The sequence below is a fragment of the Psittacula echo genome (assembly GCF_963264785.1).
Source record: "Psittacula echo genome assembly, chromosome: 14".
NCBI classification, from domain to species: domain Eukaryota; kingdom Metazoa; phylum Chordata; class Aves; order Psittaciformes; family Psittacidae; genus Psittacula; species Psittacula echo.
The window spans coordinates 1,357,294-1,377,263 of record NC_137750.1 but is presented as its reverse complement, the minus strand read 5'-3'; the positions used below and the strand labels follow the sequence as shown (position 1 = coordinate 1,377,263).

The 19,970-nt window shown below is 39.5% G+C and overlaps 1 protein-coding gene across 1 annotated transcript in view; it reads left to right on the top strand.

Moving 5' to 3' along the window:
• CA10 (carbonic anhydrase 10) overlaps positions 1–19,970 on the top strand; it is a gene marked incomplete at both ends in the record, with an annotated part of 191,188 nt that overhangs the window by 148,824 nt on the left and 22,394 nt on the right. The gene's annotated exons all lie outside the window — the stretch shown is intronic.

The window sequence follows — 19,970 nt, the reverse complement described above, 5'->3', positions numbered from 1 at the left end:
TATGTCAACCTACTTGGGGTTACAAATGAATTACTCGCTTTCCATTTCTGCCTGAAGGTATTTGCAAACTAATTTGTATTCATAAAAAACTGTGTCCCTTTTTCCATTCTGAAAATCAGGGAATTACTTTCTTTTTTGGTTTTGCTCCTGCACTGCAAACTGTGTGACTCACATCTAAAAATGAAACTGTTGTATTTATTGTCTGCATAGACACCCTATATTCTCATACGTGCTACTTACAAAGTAATCAAGTATCTTTTGGTGGGTCCTTTATATCTGCAGTAAGCACAAAGGTTAACCACAAAGTAATACTGATAGTGCTTCAAATTCTTATAAAAGTGCTATTTTTGCTGCTCACTGGTGTGATACACTTTACATTGAGCATCATTCTGCCTTTGGTTCATGTAAAAATAAGATGATACTTAATTTTAGAGATGGTTCCACAGACGTCTGTTGGTATGCTCAAGAAATACAGATAACTCTACAAGTTAAACCCTCGTAGAACTGGTACTTGCTTTGTATTTTGAATACAGGTCTGCAGCTGTCCCAGGAAAGATAATCATTTTATGATCCTGGTAGCGATTGCAGGATGGCCCATTACTCTTGCTGGATATATTTTAGTCTCATTTATGGATTACTTTTTCAAGATGTGTAGTAAAGTTTGCAGACTTTCTGGTAGACAAAGCAGACCCTTTCCATTCTTATTATATAACGTTTTTCCATAGAAGAGATGCATGAGGTTTTTGGTACCCATCCTTGTTCAGCATGTGCCACATCTGTGAACTACCTAGCATGCAACTCTACTCCACAAATCTTAACAGATCAAATAATGCTTCAGAATAACTGTATATTACTGTGGGGATTATTTTGAAAGGCACTCTAGGTATCATCCCTGTTCCTGTTCTTTCAGAAGACCAAAATGAATACTTTTTCATAATAAATCACTTCTTTTCTTGGAGATGAATAATCAAATTACCATCTGTACTATCTATCACAGGCTCTGGTGATGAGTCAGTTAATGCATGGCATTTTCTTTGGCACTGTGCAACAGCAGTTATTTAAAAGTAGGAAATGAATTGCAGAGTTATCAAATGATGGTAATCAATTGTTTTCTAAGCTACGTAGCTATATATTATATGTATATATATAATAATGGCAGCTTTTCCATGAAATTACTCATCTTACACAACTGGCTTCTGGTTGCCTTTGTTAAATTCTGTGATAAGTGAACTTACAATGTATAACTCCTTTAAGAGCTGAAAGTTAAGGATGCTGTAGTAAATAAGGTCTTTGCTTTTCTATTCAGATTTACAGAAGAGCAATATTCAAACAAAAGTTGACTGACCAAGAAAGCAAAAATTTGTTTGAAACATACCATTGCACTTGGTGTGATGGATCAGCATCATCTCAGATCTTTTTGAAAGAGGTTTTTAGGTGATAGATTCATCAGTCATAGACTAGCAAAAGGTACAAATGTAAAGCACTGGTTTGCAATATTTAATATTAATACTTAACTAGGCTCTTCTGGTTTTGACAGGAGTTTTGAAGTACTGTCAATATTTGGTATTTGCTAACAGAGACCTCAGGTTTTTCTTAATAAAAACAGGAAACCTAGCCAAGTGGAACCGCTGTCAGTCGGTCATGCACAGCTGGATCTGCAGTATACACAGGGTTCATCCAGTTACCCGAATTCCCCCTGCAGTGAATAGGAAGAGATTAGCATCTTCAGAAGATGAGCATTCCTGATAGCCAAAGACATCTCTTAGCACAGGACAAATCACTCTGTGGAGATGCATCTCCCTTGACAACAGAGCAGAGACAAACAGCTTAGACTGATGCCTGCCTTTCAGGTGGCAAGATGGATTCTGTCCTTTGAGGATGTGTTTTCCAAAGTTTCAGACAGCTGTTTTGGGCAGCTGGACAGCTAAGTTCCAATAAGGTCAAGTACTAATTACTAATTTGAACCTGCATCTGCACAGTTACGTCTTACTTATAAAACACATGTCATCTCCAAAATACAAGCACAGATTCAAATTAATCATGCTGAATAGATGGCTGCTGAATAGGAGGACTGCAGCTGGTGTATTCTTGATTCACCCGCCCGTACAAGTGTTGTCTGTATAAATAGGTGATTTTCAATAAGCTCTCAGCACTGGAAAATGTAATGTCTGCAGGTTCCAGCTACTATAGTAAGAAAACTGTAACAAACTCACTGACTTTATGATAGAATACATGTCTTTATAACGTCACGTAGGCTTTCAAGACTGTTGCTGCTAATTACTGTTCAGTCCTGCATTGGATAATGCTGTCAAAGGAGATAGGATAAAGAAAAATAACTGCATAAGTGCATTAGTTTAATTTAGCTAGTGCAGGTAAGAATAGCAATGAGTATTTGCTGCCTTGGGTTTAGCAAGCGTAGGCAACCAGAGAAAAATCATTGCAGGATTACATTGTCTGACTGCTAATGGCATGCTAACTCCCCTGACACTGCCTTGTTACTGCTGCTCTTCGTGTTGCCCAAACCCACTATGGGTTTCGCTGTGGAAACAGTTCTCAAGGATGAAGTTCACCAAGAACTGTGATCTGCTCCAGTAGATCACAATCAGATTATTCCTACTCCTCCTTCCCTCCACTTCTGTCCTTGCATTTTCACCGGGCTCTCCAATACATGTTCAAGTCAGCACACTGCAGAGGAAGAAGGGGAACCTGAGGAGAGGGTAGGGGAGAGAGCAGAACCTGTCCCTCCCAACACTGGCAAACTATTAGATTGGTTCAAACAGACCAACATTAAATCCAATCACACATAAGGCAGAATCTTTTAAGCAGCCCCAGTATATTCTGAATCAGCTGCAATGTCCTTTGCACATCTGGAAATCCTGCCTAACGTCCATACCAAGCAAGAAGTCTGCCCTTAGGGACTTCTTTTTCTTAGTGAAGATGTTCTGTGCAAGGGCAGGCACTCAGAGCATAGAGAGTGCCTTGGAGTGGGACCATGGCATGAAAAACAATCTGGAAACAGTAAACTGTTTCAACATACACTGTGGTCTGAATGATACTGAGAGGGTTCTAATTGCCAGGCTTTAACATTTAACTAGGTGTTAAAGACTGTCAAGAGAGATCTCCACAATAATCTGGTTACCTTTCAGCCCCTAATTATCACTTTGGTAGGCAGAATAACTGAACTATTGCTTGGACAGTTTCAGTGTAAGGGCTTTAAAAGTGTCTATCAGATTATCATCAGTATGTTTGGCACTGCTAACATATAGAGAAAGGCAGGCTTTGGAATGCTTAAATAAATAAATTGAGCATTCCCTTGTCCCTCTGATACATACTTGAGGGTGTTTAATTCCCTCCTCTGTTTATAAGCATCCTACTGTATTATAATGATTAAAAGAAAATCTCTGCTCAGGCGAAGTCCCCAACTAAGACCAGTCATTTGTGTCTGCTGCCGAGTGTCTCTATGGAAAACAGCTTCTAATGCTTCAGAGTTCATATCATTTAATGAGAAAGACCATCTTTCCTTTCAGACAGCAGCACTACAAAATACAGCAGAAATTACCAGAGTTCTGCTGTTCACGCAGTCTACCTTGTTAAAAGAAAAGGGTAACAACCTCCAAAAGGTTCCTGATGAAAATGGGACCCTTTAACTTTACCACGTGGCAAAGCCATAAAAATCTATACTATTTTCTTTTCCTAAGCAGAAAAAAAATGAGAAATGTGCTGCAGGAGACCTGCAACCACTTCATGGCTGTGCACTGCAGCAGCCTTATCAGTGCAAAGGCAGGAAGTCAAGGAGCTTAATTATTTGGGGTTACTTTTCACTAACTCAGTGGCTGAAGACTTTGAAACAAGGGACCATAATCCACAATACATGAAAAAAATAGATTTCTTCTTCTCTGCCCACCAATTCAATCTTTGGAAACAGATTATAAACACACATCCATTTCATCTGCTGCATAAGAAGTAAAATGAAAACCAGGAGAGTGTCTAGATAAATTAATACATATTGCAAGATGTACCACACATTTTGGAACTGAGATTTACTTAAAGCCACTAAGAAAACCTAATAAAGTACAAGAAAGTGAAAATCGAAGGGGGAAGCTGGAAAGTCTGAAACACCATCCTTCTAATACTGCAATTTCTTTGACTGCAGCCATATTCTATGTGAGTGGGGAACTTCTAGTGATAGTAAAGGATTACTGATCAGAGAGATCAGTGTTGTGAATCCAACTTGTGATATTTTTAGAAGCAGGCCTGTCACATAGACAGCCTATGAGAAGCATTCAGCCAGCTGGAATAATTTAATCCAGCCTGCTGCAGAATTAGTCTGAATTGTTAAATCAGAAGCAGGGCTCTGTCACTGAGACCTTCTGTACACCTCTGACTGGCCTGTGTGGTTCCACATAGCTTCCCCCCCGATCCTAATGCTGACATTATTAGTACAAAAAAACAAAACAAACCAACAAACAAACCCCACTTTTACTGGAATGAAGCACTGTGCATGTACTATGACTTTAGTTATGTTGGCAAAACAGAACACGTCATGGCAAATCAGCATGCCAGAAGACACAGCAACAAGACAACCTTCACCTTCCACTCCCAGGTGATACCTGGCTCAGGACTCCAACCTGCTTTTCTAACCTGCAGGTCAGTTCAGCACAAAAGCCCCTGTTTTCTCCACACAGTTCCCTACACATACTAAATCTTTAAATTCCTCTTCCAGGTATGGTTTTCTTCTTCTTTTCTCTACAAATACAAGGATTTCCATCAAATTGTACTAGCACACAGTCCTTCCTCTTCCTCAGGAAAGGAGCATTACATCAGCTAGTGCTGCCACTGAGCAGAGGACAGGAACCTCCTGCTTCTTTCATAAGCACATTCGTACAGGTGGTTACAATGCCAAAGCAGAGGTAGCTGATAGCCAGCCCATACTGCACATTGTAATGCTGGCACTCCTGCAACAACTTGCCAAAGGAAGTTTGGAATGCAGGTCTTTCAGTTGCATCTGTATTGTATTTTGGAGACTTTGTTGGAAAATATGCAGGTCACTTGTAAGTATTTCAGCCAGAACATAAGTTTACTGTACTCCAGTGCTTATTAATGCTGAAAAATAAGCCTCTGAGGAAAGTACCAGATGAGGGAACACATGTCTAATGAATGGGTGGTTTAGTAAAATCTCTATAACCTTCAGATTAATGTTCAGCTTCAGAGGAGAAAGTCAATAGGATAATGAATTAAATTGCTATAGGAACAGAATATAAATCAGGAAGAGGTAGTGGTATTGTCATTATAAGGAGACAATTCACACAATTCCAAATCAGTGGGAGATGCCCATGTGCATTAGTTGTGTGAATGCATCTCTGTCCACCCTCAGGTTTACAGGTGGCTTCACCCAACATTTTATATCCATATCCACAGAAAGCAGAGCTAAAGTCTGAAAAACAGGTATTCATCAACACATGCTTATTGTGTTGTTCTAAACCAAAATCAATTTTATATTTTAAGCTAAATGGGGTTTTATTGCTGGTTAATATAACAGAAAATAGGATTGAACAGTTTATTAGCACAGACTGAGGGATATTCACACCTGACTCTCATCTGGTAATTTAAGAGCTCTGAATCATCCATGGGGAAATGCCTTTCCACTCTATGTTGGTTTTATAAGGAAATGAGGCTCTTTAATGGTGATATGTTTTAGTAGCAGGCTGCCTGCTCTGTCTCCTCTCTAAAATGACATGGAAATGAAATGGTTGCCTCTCCCTCTGGGCAGCAGAGCTCTTTGGATTTAAAAGCATGGTCTCTAGGAAAAAACAAAAGCATGGTCCAAGGAAGAGCTCTGCTGAGATAATCTAGCAGCAAACCTTGCAAGGAGGCATACATGGAAACCTGTGTTACTTTATGAAGTCAAACTTACTAAAAAATGCTTAAATGTTTCCAAAATACTTCCCAGAGAAAAATAAGATGATTCATCAAGATTATAAGCAAAAGTTTTGTTGTCTAAAGAGTCATTAAGGTGCTCAGGCTAATACACTTGCTGTACCTGCAACAGCAATTAAATAGTAGGTGACAATAGGAGAGTAGAAATGACATAGGGAGATAAAAGGTAATGCTCTAATTTACTGTGCATTTTGCTGTCATACATATATCAGGTTGTTCCAGAACCACTGCAGGAGGTAATACACAACAATTAACTTGCTTGCAGTGCAGCCACTTTGCTGCAACCCTGCAGGTTAGCTCAGTACCAGCCTTCGGCCTCTGCCTGAGTAGTTACAATGGAAATGAAGGACAGAAAAGTTGGGGCATGTAGCAACTGAACAAATAATCCCCCCGTGGCTACATAGGGATATATAAAGGGAGAAGCTGCAAAATATTAAATGTCTTCGGGTTTCATGAGATACTGCAAGTAATTTTCCAAAATCTAATACTGAAAATCAGGATGCTAGGGTTTATTTCCCAGATTCCTCATATTATTTGGTTCTGCCCCTTGTGTATTTGTATTTCTTAAACAATTCAAAGCATCTGAGTTAGACACATTTAACTGTTGCTTCGTTGATGGGTAACAAATCAGGTCTGCAGATAAAAATGCAAACTGGTTGCTGTACCCAGTTCCGTTTACCTGATTTCATGTTCCATCAGCTTTTTGTAGGGTTTTGGGTTGGGGGTTTTGTGGCAGATTTTCAGCATTATATGCACTTAGATGAGTTATGAACGGAATTGTGGAGAAAGGAGATGACAGAGTGATTCCTCGAAACCAACAGCTGAAAATGGGAAAGCCAGGCGGTAACTGAACCGTCTTAACATCCATGGCTACATGGCAGCAATAACAATTTTAAAGTACCAGTCCGAATAATGTGCTGACATCTGGATATTTTGTAAGCAGCAAATAGGCAATATTTTAAATGCAGTCCATGTTTTTTATCAAGGAAGCCTCTCCTTTTGAACTGCTCTATTGGAAACCACGAGAAAGATTAACTTTCCAGGAATATGGAACAGAAATTTTTGTGCTGTATTTTACATCAAAACGCAGTAAATTTCCGACACAGGCTACGTGCTAAAAATGCATCTTAATCCTTAGTGACCTTCAAAAGCAGTTTCATCTTTAACACTTCTGAAGTGGAAATAGTTGACTTTTAACTTATGCTCCTGCCTGTATTTTTTTGGCTAGGCAGTCATCTCCAAGTCATGGGCAATATACACTTGTTAAATAACAAATCCCAAAACTCGATAAGCAGGAGAAGTTATAGATTCAAGTGAAGGTGCAGCAGCTATAAATCACTGATCATAAATACATAAGCAGAAAAAATACACAGCAACTAAAAAACATTTTTATGGGAATGGCTGCACTGCAAGGCAGCACCAGCGTACTCATGCAGTCGCAGTTTTACTTTTAGTGCTCTTGTAGTCATACAGCCATTTTTAAAGGAAAATTAGATTCTAGAAATAGCCTATTTTATCCTTCCCTTAGGAAAAAACTTTAATTACACAAATCAAGTTATATAATGTCCAGACTTTATATCAGCAATAAAGAATTTTACTTCATGTATAATCAGTTTCTCATATCATAAATGCCATCCATGTTATTTTTTCCACCTTTCTAAAGCTTGATTAGCAATGGAAATACAAATGAGGGTTTGACTTGGTTTTTTTGCAAGGGGAAGAATTTACAGTTTGTACTATAGGTGTGAGTGTACTCTTTGGAGTATTTGGCTCTTTGGAGAATTCCAACTAAGATATGTGGGGAGAAGAATTATGGCTTTACTTCTTTAACCAGAAAGACTAACAATAACATATAATTGAAAGGAACAGTCTTTTCATTTTATAATCCCAAGCAATCATTAGATACCATCTGGCGTTTGAGTGATGCTTTAGAACAAGTGTTGAACCACTTCTAAAATTTGACACTAAATTTCAGGTACCCCAGAGCAGGGTTTTCTCTTTGTTTCAGGCTTGTCCTTCTTCATTATCTCAGGTTACTGAGGTATTTGTAAAGTCATTGCAGGGGAAAAAAATGCAGTTTCCTGTCACATCAAATAAATGAAGGACCTTTACAGAATTATTTTACTATTAAATCTTTCTGATTATTTAGATCTGGTAAAATTGCCTGAAACTAAAAGCATTAAGTCTTCCTGGAATAACTGAATGCATTAACATTTCAGACAACAAACAAAATAGAATCACCCGATTTCTGTAGGTTATTAATTGAGTACTATAAAGAATTAAAATCTTGCGTATAATGTTTAAGGGTGTGACTGAAAAGCTGTTGGCGTTATGGTACCAGCTGCGACATAGCACTGAACTTCTCCTTCGTTACTGCCACTGACATGCAACCGGACTTCTACTCTCAAGTGAGTTACAGCAGGAATCACAAACGATAAGCACATGTTTGCTTATTTATCACCTAAGTCTGAAAGCATCCAAATTCCCTAGATTTCTCAATGCTTTACTGAAGCACATTGTTTTTCCCAGATTCTGCACAGGAAATTCTAGGTGCTTGGTACAACGAGCTCAGCATATTTTGCTCCTGCTTATTGCCTTCTAGAGACTCTGATACAAGCTCCATAGATACTGGCTGCTAGACACTGAAATTTAAGAAACTGTACAGGCAGATTTTTAGGGGGCTTGTGGTTTTTTCCCTTCTTTTTCATTATCTACACGTATGTGGGTGCTCCTTGCCAGAAAACTTTCCTCCTTGGTAAACTGCTTTCCTGAATCTTCTGAACTGTCCATCCATTAGCAGAACTGTGGGAGCTGCCCAACCAAATGGCAAGCTCCGTGCCAATGTCAGCTTGTATTAATAGCATGTGACACAGCAAAATAGCTGCTGCAAGGAATGATAAATATTGAATTTCTTAGATACCGAGTGAAACAGATCCCTTCAGTAATAAATATCTTTTTGCACATGTTTACTTTTCAGTTACCAACTGTTCTCTTTCGGGGGGGAGGGAGAAGTGGAAGAGTGTCAGTGTACTGAGAGCACAGTCTGTCACTGACTATAATCTAAATCCCTTCGGTGCCTCCATTTTAAAATCCAGCATCATAAAGCAATAAGGTGGAGTTTTTCTGCTTAGAGTAGCAGCTGTAGGATTTGCTCTTTTAAACCACTGGGACACTGAAACATTCAGCACTAATCCTCCGGTGTCTCTTATGAAGTATTCACTTTGCCTCATTCCATGTTATTATAATTTGCTTGGGGTGACTTGACTTGCTACAGGATGATTCTTCTTTAATTAAAGAGTAATATACCTCTGCGGCCAAAAAACCTGTGCTCATTCTGAAACAGGGTTTGTGTTACTTGGTAATGATTTCTCCATTACACTTCTTGTAAATTTTAACTTTGTTCCCAAATCTATGCAAAGCACCATTGCAGAGAAAGGAGGAATCAGACTCACTACTTACACAAAAGCTCTTGCAAATGGACAATCACAAAAGGAAATAAAAAGCAAGCGTGTGTGAATATTCATTATTTTGCAATGTACCAAAACAATAACGAGCAATTACTGTAGACATCACCCTGGACAAAACTCTCATGAAGGCAATGGACTTTTGTCTGAGGTAAAACACTGTGATTTGTTATTTATATCCTAACCAGGGACATCAGACTGCAAAAAAGCACAATACCCTGTCAGCCCAGTCTCTCTGGGCTCTGGTACACTGCCTGTGTGCTGGAGGATGAACGCTGGCAATCAGACCATAAAACGGAGCATCCAGAGTTAATAGCAGATGGGATACAGCACCTTCAAGATACTGATCCATCACCAGCACACAGTGAAGTTCCTCAGGCACTTGCATGCTTCATTACTTGTTTAGTACCTAAATGGAGTCAAATCCAGGTAGCCCCGAGGGCAGGCACAGCCCTCCCAAGAGCATGGGGATTCATTTCGGAAGCTGTCTTCCTCAGTAATTTTAATGTTAACTCTGTACAAAAAGAAGAGCTTCAGACAGCACATGTGATCCTGATTTTGAACTGTCTAAACCTGTTGGTACAGCCCTTCTGTAGGAGGCAGGAGTTCCTGGTTCATACCCACTTGCAAATCGGGCAAAGGAGGCAGCCAAGATAGCAGGAAGGTCCTTCCACATCCTGTGTCAATGCTCTGGTCACTCGACTTGGGATCTGTGACGTGGGACCTCATACTCTTAGGTCTGAATTAGCCCAGGAGGAGCTCTGGCACAAAAATCTCCCTCCTCCCTGTTTCCTGATACACCATGGCAGGTGCAAACCCTCACCAGTAGCTCTCTGACCTTCAGGTTATTTCTGTAGCTTCAGGTACTCCTTTGTTAGGTCTTTGTCCCTTACCTTCTGTTTAATAGTTTCTTAGGAGACATTTTAGTATCTTAGTAAAAGCCAACTAAATTGTGCCATTTGTAGCTGCCTTGTTATTACATTTACAGGGAGGTCCCAGGTACAGTTTTCATTTAGCATATGGACTTGACCTTCCATCACTGCTGTAGACCTTTCCTTAATTAGAAGGACACAGGCATACACTGCCTCCCAGAAAGGCAAAATACTTCAAATTTGAGCTATTTTATTTTCACCCTCTAGGTAACTGATACTTTAGTAGAGACTGAGAAGGAAAACACTCCTAAATCTTGTTTTCTTTAGACAAAATCGTGATAGATAATGCATTAGGATATTTCACAAACAATAAAGGGAAGCAAACTTACATTTCCTGAGCATGTCTTTCTAGAATTATCACAATTAGAGCAGTTTCTCAGGCATAACTTCCATTAAAATAGCAAGTGTGTGACACTAGGCACAATAACATCAGTGTTAACACCGTGGAGAATTACAATTGATAAGGTTAAACCATGTTTCTCAAAGTCCATTTTCTTTCAATATCCCACCTTTACCTGTCTGCACTCTTATCTCTGTATAAACTAGGTGGACATTACTGCATAGACCTGCCTGGATTGGCTGGTTTAAAACTCAGTAGGAATTCATTCATTCTATTCAGTTATTTTGCAGCAGTTTTGGGGGTTGTTTTTAATGAAACTGCCATGAAAACATTTTCTAACTGACAATTTGCCATCGGCACATTAGAAAAGCACCATATACAAGTTATTACTCTGAAAGCACTATCAAAGGCAAAGGGAGTTCTGATTTTAGCTAGAAAGGCCAATTCCATTACTGTCCATCTCTTTCCATCATCTTAAATTTTATTTACTCTTTCTTATCAAAATATGAACATGCTACTGCCATCTAGTCCCTGGGAAATTCTGCTTATGACAGAACCAGCTGGCAACACAGTCTTTATCTGCTTAACCTTTAGTGTAGGACTGATCAGAAACAGCTGTCACATTCTCTCAAATGTGTAATTCCTATGAACAAAAAAATAGATATTTTTCTATTCTATTTCTAAAAAATACATATTTTTCTATTTCTCAAGGCATATTTGATGCAACCAGTATGCTTTGGCATATTTGTTACGTGAATTTCTGCTCCTTTCACCTTTAGCAATTTCTTTCCTGTTTTCTCTGACAATCTAAGCACAAAATGATCAAGAACTGAGCTATCAATCCTTTAAAGTATCTCCACTAGCCCAGTACTTTGAAGTCTATGTCCAAAGCACAGCATGCAGGTATGGTCCCAAGAGGCCCATCAGTTTTTGTGCCTATGCAGGACGCAATCTTACAGCCTCCATGGCTACAGGAGTTCAGCCACCCATTTCTCATTACCTCCTGCTTTTTCTTTTTACTTGACACCATGCGAGTTTGAAATACCCTGGTGAGGTTTTGTAGACAAAGTTTCTTGCTCCTGTTTCTATCCATCAAACTATGAAGGAAGTACATCTGCTGCACTAAAATTTGTTATATAAAGCAGTGAAGGAGTATGGCTTTCAAACTGTGGTTCTGCTGAGATTCTCCAGAAGCAGCAAGAAACAAACCTTTATCCTGTTTTTCTTATTTGACAGAATTAGCATAGTTGTCTGAAACAAGGAATTCTGATGCAGAAAAGGATAAAAGACTTTTTAAGTGTGCTACTGTCAAGTGCTTTGAGAGAAGATAGGTTCGTGTTCATTACTTGCTGTCTTCACATAAAAATCGGCATTGGGTCAAATAAAATACCATAAAAACATGCTGCCAATAAAAGCATAATTTAAAATACAAAAAGTATTTGCAGAACAATCCATCATGGTGAAACCTAAAGCCTTCTTTAGCATGCATTCCTTTAGCAGGACATGTGTATACTTCAACGACAAAGAATCAAAGAAACAGACAGAGCTCTGGTTCCAGTTCTGCATATTGTGACATTACTTGGTGGCTTTGGGGTTTGTGGATCGTTTCTATGGAGTGCTGTGGCACTGACCTATGGAGCCAGTTTTACCTGAAAAAACTGATGACTACACCAAGACTGCCGCAGTTAAACTAGAATTCTGGCACATTTTGTTCCCTTTTACCTTCAGAACAGTGGTCATAGTGAGGTATTTCCAGTGAGGTGGATAACAGACAAGCTTGGAAGAATGATGCTGCTGTGGTTGTAAATGTTACAATCCATCCCGGACCATTTCTGGTTTAGGCATTAGAGGCGTCAGACAGGAATATTTCTAGGCACATCCAGGGCTGCAAGTCACAGCCTAACCCTAGGAGTTCTGGTTTAAGGCTCTCTGTAGGAACCTTAAAGCTCCTGAGCTCTGGGTACCTACTTTGTCCCTTTTACAATCTGCCTATACCCACAAACAAGATACACAGGAAAACCAACCGATTACTGTAGGGTAAGGTAGAGTGATGAAGACATCTGCAGACTCTTGGCTAAATCACAAGACAAACTGGCAGGAAATCAGGGAGGTTTCTGATAACCTCTGCTTGTGTTTCAGCAACATTTCTTTGCAGCCAAGTTCCCTCCACAAGGTACTTTGGTTTTGACACGTAAACATTTTCCTAGCAAAACCCTGTTTCAGCAAAAAAAACCCCATCCCTACTAGTTCTGCTTATGATTAGTGTAAGGCCCTGTTCTGTGTAAAGCCCAAGGGTGTGTTCAGTTAAGAGGATTTTCACTGTTTGATTTGTAGCTTAGAGCCTCCCTATCTACTGTTCCCAAGTCACAAAAGGTACACTAGAGGAACTGTGCTTTCTCCTAACTGGTAGAGCTGTTCCCTGGGGTAGTTAATTAGCAGGCGGGGGAGAAACACCCTTATTATTCCAGATTCTAATGAATGTCTGTCTCATTCTCATAGGATTTTCTTTTAGAAATCGAGGAAAATGATGAAAGGAAAAATGGCAGGGAAAAAAAAAATAAAAGATTCAGAATCTGAAGTTCCAAAGCCTCTTCCTGTGGCCTATTTGAAGATACGTACCGACTTGTTCGATATGCTCAACACTGGAGATAAATACTTCAAAGAAAGTTGGAAATCTTTTGTTAGCATCCTGAGCTTTCAGGCAGCACGCTTGGGGTCTATCCCCCGATCTCATAATACATTAACAGCCCCACTGATGTAAATGAAACCATGGGCATGCCTACAAATGTAAAATAAGGTGGGATGTGTGTTTACAGTGCAGCTGTTACTGTCAGGAGCACAGTACAATGGGTCACAGCACAAGGAAAGGAGGATGCAATCCTTAGGATTTAAAATCTTTAAATCCATCTGAATTTAAAATGTTCTGGCTGCACTGTGATCTTATATAGGAATTTCACATTCATTTTTATTTGATGTACATAAAGTATTACTAAATAAAGTATCTTGAAATTGCTAATACTGTAGGAATTATAAAGTGATCAGAGTGAAAACAGAATGTTTTAAAAGCCCCAGTCTTCTTTACTAGCACCCAGTATCTGAAGGGGGCCTACAAGGATGCTGGGGATGGACTCTTCATCAGGGACTGTAGTGACAGGACAAGGGGTAACGGGTTCAAACTGAAACAGGGGAAGTTTAGATTGGATCTAAGGAAGAAATTCTTTACTGAGAGGGTGGTGAGGCACTGGAATGGGTTGCCCAGGGAGGTTGTGAATGCTCCATCCCTGGCAGTGTTCAAGGCCAGGTTGGACAGAGCCTTGGGTGCCATGGTTTAGTGTGAGGTGTCCCTGCCCATGGCAGGAGGTTGGAACTGGATGATCTTAAGGTCCTTTCCAACCCTAACTATTCTATGATTCTATGAATACCACATCAGTTTATGATGCCATCTATCTTTCAAGTGATCTTGTAAACTCATCGATACTTCTTTGGGATCATCAGACAATCTTTGGGCAGCTTGAAGTAGATCGATTTCACCTGTGCACTGCTAGATGGTATGCCTTGTTTTGTGCTCTGAAAGTGGCAGCTTATAACTCAAAGTGAACAACCATTATTAAATTTAAAGATGCACATCATTTAAAATAAAAACCAATAAAAGGGGAATTCTAGAAACCCAGCAGAATTACTGAGCTGTATTGTCCTCTGTCAGCTGAAAATCTGCCCTTTAGTGATTGTGAAAAGGAAAATAAAAGTGTAATAAAGAGCTGGAAGAGACCATCTGTCTCCTTGTAGATCATTGTTTTGTTTAGAGTTGGGCTTGAACCAAAAGCCTAATTCAGACATGGCCAGTGTTTGGAAGCGATCACATCGTGGTCCCCTCGGATATTCAAAACTGCTGATAGCTGCTCACAACAGACACTAATGACAGCCCTTGGAATGCTTTTTGTCAAATGCTTTACAGTCAGGAACACGTTCCCCATTAACTATCAATTACCTCGAAGTATAATTATGTTGCTGGTTTTACAGATGGGTAGACTGAGACAGAGAGGCTGAGTCAATGAGGACAACAGGCCATGGCCCAATAAAGACCAGAACATGAGATTTCATGGTGATTTCAAAGTCATGGAGATCTTGGTATCTTAAATAGGCTGGTCTTGTCATTGTAGATTCTAAAGTGACATTTAATCACCCCAATACACACTGCACTGTGCAGGCTGCAACATCCAACTATATTAAAGGACAATCATGAATTTCGAATCATACACACATAATACTCTGCCACTCAGAAAATCTTTTATCAGCTATACCTGAACCTGTCTCTCACCAACAACCTTTTAAAGTTCCAAACTTCTAATGTAAATACAGCAAGAGAGGCAGATAAAAACAATACTGAATAAAGAAGACTGTAGTATAATACATACACCAAGCTAAATAAATCTGGAAGTACTTTCTTCTAAATTGCAGTTAGGGCTGTAAGCATTGACAAGATTAGAAGTCAATGAAGCAGTGAAAATAATTTGCAAGATGTATCCTCAAAGTTCATGGAATGTCGATATGGTAAATATCTTTAAATGTCTCTAAATACAAAGCAATTTTTCTTGGGATGTATAGGCTCAGATTTATTGAGCCATTTAATTATTTTGACAGTCCTCAAACTTGGAGATGTTGATTGATTCTAATCAGCAGATTTGTAGCTGAATCACTGTTTGTCAAATTGCTGTTAATGAAGCAAATAAAGCAATTTTTCCTTAACATGCACACATTTCTTTTGTATACATTACGTATGCCATTCATCTGTGTATAAAGTGGAGCCTTAACAATTTGTACAACACAAACTGCACTATGATAACAGCAAAGCAACCATAGGCTTCCTCTGTAATTTTAATTTATAATGGAAATCTAATTTACAGCAGTGGCACTGTGTAAAAATAAGAAATCCATCTCTGGCTGTGTGAACACCTCCAGCTGCAGACAGCAGAACTGCTGCCAATAACTTGAGAAAGAACAGTATGGCCTTTGGAAGCTGAAGTCTGACCTGCTGCGTCAGCTTTCAAGTTTCTGGGCCAGCTATTCTGGAGTGGTCAGCCCAGCAGGAGCTACACTATAGATATATATATATATATCTGTATATGTAGATATATGAGATAAAATCAGCAGCAGTTCTGAGCTGTTTTGAATCTATCCACTATTAATAGTTGGCTAGGTGAAAAACACTTTCCTTTCTTGCTTAAGAGGCTGTCTTCAGCATTTTGATTCATGTGGAGTTTTCCTCCTCCTATTCTGAAGCAATGCGAGCAGCTCCTGCTTTGGTAGATTGTACTGGGAAATTGCTGAAGGCTTTTTTGCTTTTATTGCTGCTGGTAGTTTTACCCTTCTCCCCATTTGTTATTGACAGTGGAGGAAACCGAAGGAAACGGGTGTCTGAGGAGCTGCTGGTTGCCCCTGTCTTTGGTCTGTTTGGCTCATTGACTGCAGATGAGTGTGTTGTGGCAGCAGCATCCTCATTCTTACCTTTGTTTGCTCTAAAGTTTTGTCTGTAGTGAGATTAGAGGTTGGTTTTGTAATATAGATGGACCTGTATGGTCAAAAGTACCATGTTGAAACAGAATTCCTGGAAAATACAAGCTGATACTGCAGCATCTTCAGCAATTGAGCAGTTCAATAGGATCACTATTGTCTCATCTACTCTGCAACAGTGACCTGTAATTGAATCAAAGGGACCACGATATTTTATCTGGGCCTTTTTAAGTAGTTGGAATTACATTGTCAAAGTAGATCTATTTTTATCCATTATGAAATTGGTTTTTCACCAGACTTTCAGCTGGCTGAGAACAGTGTAAGTGTGATAAGGGAATAAAACTGCAGAGAGCTGTGACCAAGCTACTGCTGATCTTCTAGGCCCACATCATAACTTGTCGCCCTGATGTCAGGAGAATTTGTGATGGTTGCCAGATGCCAGGCCCACCTCTGAGGTGTTCCTCTACTACTGAGTACAGAATACTTCACTTGGAAAATACAGCAGGAGCATAAAAGACGCTAAAAAATAAGTTCTGTTCCGTTGTGCCTTGCTAAAAGCTTAGAACTTGTAGCCAAGACAATCAGGATATCAAATCATTTATCAGAAGTACAAATACATTACTTTCACATCACTGCTCAGAGTATGAGCAGACTTAGCCTGTGCCTGTTCTCCCAGCTATGCTCTATGTTAAAGGCAGTTCTTGTGTTGCCCTTTTTTGTACAGTCCATGTCCTTTGTAGTGCTTCAGATAATACAGAATAAACTTTGCTAAAAAATTACAGAACATGCTCCGAAGGTCAGAAATGGGAACAGAAAAGCAGGGTGTGCATCCATGAGTTTTGCTTGCCCATACAGTCTTTTTTTGCCTCCCTCTTTACTTTCTTGCCTGATCAGCCACAAGGAGAGATCAAACAGGGTGAATCAAACAAGTGAAAATAATTCAGAAGGTTGTGGAGATTTTCTTCAGCCACAGCATCGGTTCAGCTGAACTGCAGCATCACTCTGTACATTCAGGTTGTACATTAATGTTGTGCTGCTTGTATGATAAAAGGCTATAGAATAATTTTCTTTAAACGCAGTCAAGTTAATGCAATATTTGGGATCTTCTGCATTTCTAAAATTTAGTGATTCTGATTACGGAACATCAAAGCTAAAAAAGGCAATGCTAAGTTGCAGTTTGGCAGCACAAAGAAAAGGCCAGAGCACCTGAACTGATCTTTCTGTGCCTTCAGAAACACTTGCAAGAGCAACGTGTGACATCCTCAGAACAATGTAGACAGCACAGTAGCAGCGCTGCCCTTTCCCACTGTGATGGCCCCTCAAAAAGCAGCAGAAATATATTCACTAATCTCTGAACACCACTGCGAAAGGAAGCTAGGGTCTATTTAAGGACCATTTTGCTTGTCTGTGAAATGTGCAGTGAGGAATGTCACAGCTGGGTAGCAATGGTAACACGAGAGGAATGACAGATTCTAAGTGACAGGAAAAAACAGGACAGAAAAGGACAGGGGAGAGGTTTGGTGTCCATAAAAGCAGGGGAATATATGGGTCAGAATACGGGCAAGGAAAAAGTCATGGTCTTACGTAGTGCAGGCATCAGTATAGGACAGTCTGAAAACGAGCATGGCTCCAAAGGAATCTGGGCCATGCTGGGCACATTCATCCTCTAGCACAGCTTTTATTTCATCTTTTCATCTCCTGGCAGTAACCAAAGTTGACAGGGGCTACTGGAGCAGAATTTCAGTCTATTAAATGAAGGTGGGTATCCTCAGTTCTGCACAGAAATACAGACTGAGTTGATAAACCAGCTGAGCTCAGCTGAAGTTACTGGGGGAAAAGTAGATAAATTGAAATTTGGACTGGAGCACAAGCGCCAACAGCAACTCTCTATTGGGGTTGAGAGACGTAATGCCCTGAAGTACTAACAAAGGTATTTTTACATCTCATCCTGAGGGTCCTGCAGTTTTTTTTTTTCCCTGAATATGTTCTAAAAATCCCGACCTTGATGTTCAAACTCACAATTATTTTGAGCAGACCTATTTCCCTGGTGAGTTGCCCTCTTTTCTTCTGCAGCAAATTTCTTCTATTTGACTCCCAGTTCTGCACAAAGTGATTTATTAGAGTGGCTGCGTTTCTTTTCCCCCTTCTGGAAAGTGTCAGTTTCTGCACAAGATCAAATGACATCCTGCGCTTTAGTATTGACTAATTTTAATTATTAAAACCTTTCTCCCAGGAAAAACTCTTGATGCTGTTTCCAGCAAATTTTAATGGAATTCAGGAACTTCTTTTCTTGAGGAGATCAGGAAACACTGGAGACAGAGTTCTCACTTTAAACTGAGCTCACAGTTCAATGATTTGTTTTTTATAGGTAGGAGGAACTAGTTTTTTCCTTTACCTTGTGTCTATACATGTGTATCCTTTTAAAGTTGCAATAATGGGTTTGCAAATTACATACTATTACTCCAGCTTTTGCAAACCTGTTGTTGCAAAAGCTGGAGTAATAGAAGCACATAATTTGTTAAGCAGTAAAACTTAATCATATTTAAATGAACTGTAAAGCTAAACACATACTTTGCATATATACTACACTTATTAAAATCAGAAATTGATCATTTATTACATGTCATTTTAGTGATATGCAGTCCCCATTGCTATAGTTTTATATAGGGTCCTTTCCTTACAACAGCCTCATGCATCGATATTGTTCAAATGTCAATGAAAACAAATAATAGCTACATTTGTATTATAATTTCTCACATTTAAGCTCTCAGGTTTTCGCATCATTGACAAATAATTAGATGTTCTAGCAAGGTAATAGGATAATTACAATGTTGCTCCATAACTCAACATCTACAGACAGCGCTATCTGCATTTAAAGTGTAATGCAACTCTGCCTACAGACATCACAAACCAGCAGATCTTACCACAACAAATTGTTTACTGCAGTATAATGATATCAAATACATGCTTAATGATGTAAGCTTGACAGAGTAATAAAGTAATATGTACAGTCAACATTATCTACAATTAGGTGCCTACTTTGGTTGAAGTGTTCTTAACATTACGGTTCAAAGAGCTGGATTTTTATCTGCTGTAATTTTCAGCTCCATTTCATCTGTGCACTAAGAGAAAGGTTCTCTTTCGCTGTGCAAGAGCCATTCCACAGGATAATGTACATAATATAGAAATTAAATAAAGTAAGACAAATAACTGCAGAAACTACAGCTGGTCAATTCATAAATAATAATTTCGTGGGGGGAAAATAAGACAAAATCCAGAGGAGACAATGCTTGTATGAAATGGTCTTTCCTTGCACATCTGAGAAGAGGCAATACCATTCAAGTCACTGTGCACCAGCATTCATAAATCCTTAGATGATTTTATAAGATTGGCATGAATTCAAAGCTAACCACAGTATTAGCCTAGCGCTGCAGTCATACTGTGAGCATGCAGCTGTCCAAGTGCACAGGGACAGCAGGACCCAGACTGACTCTTTAAAACCACCCTCCCAAGAATGCCTGGGCAGCTGGAGTGGCTGCTGTTGGAGGTGGGAGAGGGGGCCCAAGGCACTACAGGCTTCCTGCCTCCCCTCCTCACCTATAACCAATAATGTCACGGAAGGAAATGGTGCTGTGATGAGAAAGTTGAAAGACAGGGGTTGCAGAGCTGCAGCTGTATCTTTCACAGTCCCTCACTTCATTCAGATGTTAATCCCCATGGAAGTGGTCCTGCAGATCCCCATTCAGTTAGTGTTCCAAAGGTCTATAGCTCTTCCAGTAGGAACTG